At 40.8% G+C, this 4,723-nt stretch overlaps 1 pseudogene; it reads right to left on the reverse strand.

Moving 5' to 3' along the window:
* Positions 1–720: 720 nt before the first annotated feature.
* LOC133363323 (tigger transposable element-derived protein 1-like) lies at positions 721–4,120 on the reverse strand (annotated as a pseudogene).
* Between the last annotated feature and the right edge of the window lie 603 nt (positions 4,121–4,723).

Below are 4,723 nucleotides of genomic sequence, written 5' to 3' on the forward strand. Positions count from 1 at the left end.
ACACATTTTTTTAATGTACAATACTGTTAGGCTGCTTTTCTAGAGAATGGGCTTTTGTTACAATTAAAACAAAAGATAAAAACAGTGCAAAATTTAAAACTTTTAAAAGATCACCTCTTCAAGTCAGCAACACTTGACATATTTTTCATTCTTTCTTACAGAACTGGAGATAACATAATTGAGTCAGACCACCACCCAGCTAATGAATACAGGAATACCCCGCATTAACATACGCAATGGGACCGGAGCGTGTATGTAAAGTGAAAATGTACTTAAAGTGAAGCACTACTTTTTTTTCACTTATCGATGCATGTACTGGACTGCAATCATCATATACGGGCATAACTGATGTAAATAACGCATTTATAACTAAAATAAACATAAAATAAAATAAAATAAACCCTTCATGAAAAAGGGTAAGCTTACCGTTAATGTCAGCTGGCAGACGCGAAATGGATGAACGAAAATTTACATGTATTGTAGGAAGGATGAAGGAGAGGGCATATCTTCTACTTCATAAGTCGAGTCATCAAGGGCTAGACGCTTTCTTGCTGGCGATTTGGATGGACTACCTGAAGTAGAAGTAGGGCTTGGGGCTGATGTCGATGCTAGAGATGGACTTTCAGTGGATGTTGATGGTCTGGGAGATTGACTGGGTGCTGCTGTTGGCCTTTTACAAAAGTAAGTGTCTAAGGAGGTTTGAACTGTAGCTCTTTTCTTTTCCCTGTAGATTTCTTTGTAACAGGCATAAGCCCCCGAAATGATACCATTGACTTTGGAACTTCTTTCAAAGTCCCTATCATGCTTTTCAAAAAGAGCCATGGCGCTATCAGGATGACGGAAAGCTTCCAAGAGAATTTTTGAAATTAGGCCTTCAGGCTGTTTCATGGTCTCATCCTCATCCGGCACATTTTCTTCTTCTCTCTCCTCTTCGAGTTCCAGAAGATCTTCATTGCTGAGGGGTTCAGTATGGGATGCCATAAGTTCAGCAACATCTTCTGGCTCCGATTCCAGCTCTAACTGCCTTGCCATCTCTACAATATTTTCAGTAACATTAGCTACAGGATCTTCAAAGGCTTCGACATCATCAACAAACTGTGGGCATATTTTTTTCCAGGCCCCTTTCATTGTTGTTTCCTTGATGTCATTCCAAGCATCTCTTATAGTTTTGATGCAATCCAAGATGTCGTAGCTTTTCCAGAACTTCTTTAGGACTTCTTGCCCTGTCCCCTCTTCATTATCTATTGCTGCAATACACTTACTGAAGGTTCTTTTCAAGTAGTTCAACTTGAAGGTGGCTATGACACATTGATCCATGGGCTGCAGGAGTGAGGTGGTATTCGGTGGTAGGAATTCCACTCGAATGTTAGGGTTCAGTTCATCTAACGTTTGAGGGTGGCCAGGAGCATTGTCTACAAGGAGCAAAATGTTAAAAGGGATATTGTTGTCCTTGCAATAGGCTTTCACCTCTGGTACAAAGCAGGTGTCAAACCAATCTTTGAAAACGGCTGGTCGCCCATGCTTTTCTATTAGACCTCCAATGCACTGGAAGTCTAGTTTTAACGTAGTTCTTTAAAGCTCTAGGGTTTTCCCAACGATAAATTAGCATAGGCTTTAGCTTTAGGGTACCAGAAGCATTGCCACCTAACAGAAGGGTTATTCTTTCTTTAGCTGGCTTGTAGCCTGGCATTGTTTTCTCCTCTCTGGCGATGAAGGTTCTTGCAGGCATCTTTTTCCAGAACAGCCCAGTCTCATCCACATTAAAAATTTGTTCCTTGGAGTAGCCTCCCTCTTCAATAATTTTGGCAAGGTTGTGTGGATAGCTTTCTGCAGCCTCAGTATCTGCAGCAGCTGCCTCTCCTTCCACTTTGATGTTATGTAGGTTAGACCTCTTCTTGAACCTATCAAACCATCCACGGCTTGCAACAAATTCGGCATCCTTCGCTGCCTCACCTTTCTTAGCCTTCAGGTCATTGAATAGGCTTAAGGCCTTACTTTGAATCATTGCCTGGCGTGCAGTCTGATTTTCTATCCAAACTATTATCTCCATGTCTGCAACAACGCTATCCTTTTTTCTAATTTTTGTTGTGTTCACTGGCATAGCACTCTTAACTTCCGCAAGAATTTTTTCTTTGCTCTTCATGACCGTGTTAACTGTAGTTCGAGTGAAGCCTAGCCTTCGGCCTATCTCAGCTTGAGAAACACCTTCATCAGACAGTTTAATCATTTTAAGCTTCGTATCTAAGGTAATAGATTTACGACTTTTCTTTGTATCTGCCATTATGTACTGTAATACTGTACAGTACTGTACTGTACTGAAGGCGAGGGAAAACAATACCAATACACACACACCCCACACACACACTATTGGTAGTCACAAGCCAGCAGTGGCAAAAGCCAGAACTAATGATGGGCAGAGACAGAGAGAAAAGTATTCAATTAAAGCAGGAAAGGAAGATGGGACAATGGAGAGGGATAAAATGAAATTGGGGATCTAAAGAATTTTTAAAAAAAATTAAATTTTTTTATCACAATCAATTAAAGCAGGAAAGGAAAATGGGACAATGGGGGACAATGGAGAGGTATAAAATGAAATCAGGAATCTAAAGAATTTTTTTTATCACAATCAAAGCAGGAAAGGAAGATGGGACAATGAGACAATGGGAGACAATGGAGAGGTATAAAATGGGACAATGGAGAGGTATAAAATGAAATCAGGCGATCTACAGTACTGTAAAGAGCACAAGGTGCCCCACACACACACACTGCCGCCACCGACCTAGGCCAGGGCAGGCAGAGCTCTGATCGCTCTATACTGTACAGAGTAAAGTACAGTACTGTACTGTAGTAACAATTTAAAGAATTTAAACAATTTAAAGAAGATCTTTACTGTACTGTACTGTAAACGAGAGCCTTCAGGTCAGCAGTGGCTCAGAGTTGCTATGATCGCTCTGAACGCTACGGGAGACAACGGTCTGCAACGCACGTAGCACGTGGAACGCAAATTCGGGCATTCCGTCAGTGTCCGTAATTGCAAAGCGCCGGTATGTTAAGTGGGGTATGGTGGAGTATGGAGCATGTCCGTAATCGCGAGGGTCTGTTAAATGAAGGTACATAAATCAGGGTATTCCTGTATCATACCTGGAAGGCCAACTGAAAAAATGAAGTGTTAGAGCCTACCAAAAAACCTTCCACATAAAGATTTGGTGCAGGTCCAATGGACAATGATTAGATAGATAGATTAGATAGATAGATAAAATAGATTAGATAGAATAGATCAGAGAGAGAGAGAGACTAGATTTTGATAGTGACAATATTCTTGTTAGATAACATTTTTACTAATAGTTTTCTCAGATTATAATATAGCACAGAATCTAACAATTTCTACCTCATTCAGTGATAGCAACATTAGGATTTCAATTTGTTGTCTATTCATATATTTATTTATTTATACAACAAACTGAAATCCTAATGTTGTTGCAGTTGAATGAAGTACAATTATGATGAAATGCAGTGGTTTATATAAAAAGGAAAGAAGGCAATACATCAATGCCATGTTTCTGTTCCCAACTGAAACCACAGCAAAACTATTTCTGAATACAACATCATAGCCCTGAAGCTAACATCCATTAGCACTGATGTTCCTCTAGATGGCTTACATTTCCCACACATTCCTGTGCATATTCACTGTGAAAGAAGTCCCACTGAGTTCAAGAGGGTTGACTCCCAACCAAGTCAGTGTGCACAGGATTCCAGCCTTATTCTACAGAAACGGTGGGGAACCTATGGCCCTCCAGATGTTGTTGAATTCCAACTCCCATCAGGCCCAGCAAGTGTGGCCAATGGTCAAGGATGATGACAGCTGTAGTCTAGCAACCACAGTTCCCCATCCCTTCTCTTCAGAGAACACATTCTGAACACAATGTTATTTCATAATTATCTGTACAGCATTGAACAGTGCAAGGTTACAGTAATAATGCATGGACTTCTTCCTGGCCAGGACTATGTGTACTGCTGGGAAAGGCAGCAATGTCTGCTTTCACTATACTGTAACCTCACCTGTGCTTCTCCTGACAGATGAGGCTATTCGCCAAAAACGGAGGGGCAAGATCTTGGCCATGCCAATGACCAAGGCCACAATTGTGATGGTAGGAATCACATGTGAACCAACTTCAAAAGAAACAAGGCAACTCTGACTCTCCTGACAAAATATGGAGCAAGCCCTCCAGGAGGAACATGAAGGTCCAGATATTCACATACATGCAACTGAAAAATCTCTCATCACCAGTCTCATTTGTTACAGTAGGCATGTACGTTCAGAAATTGTCAGCAAATATGGTGGTCCCTGGAGACGAGGTGAGAGGTGGCACAGCATTCAGCATTGCTTAGTAGTACTCATATAGCCCAGTCAAAGCAATTTGCTGATGTTTCAAAGGCCATGGGCAAGAAGGCAGACAATGCACTCTCTGAAACTCTCAGGTTTCTAAATAAACAGCAAATAATGTTCATTGCCAAAGCTTGGATACCCTAAAGTGGATCCTAATTTTAAGAAGGGTTAACCTGATAAGTAAGTTCTTTTAAGCTGGACAAAGGCATTAATCACTTTTGAAACCAAGGCTGCAATCCTAAGCAAATGTGAATTAAGTAAATTCCATTATATCAGTGGGGTTTACTTCTAAGTAAACATGGTGGCAAACCTGATACAGATACTCATTCTGTTTCA

The sequence above is a fragment of the Rhineura floridana genome, chromosome 8, assembly GCF_030035675.1.
Source record: "Rhineura floridana isolate rRhiFlo1 chromosome 8, rRhiFlo1.hap2, whole genome shotgun sequence".
NCBI lineage: Eukaryota > Metazoa > Chordata > Lepidosauria > Squamata > Rhineuridae > Rhineura > Rhineura floridana.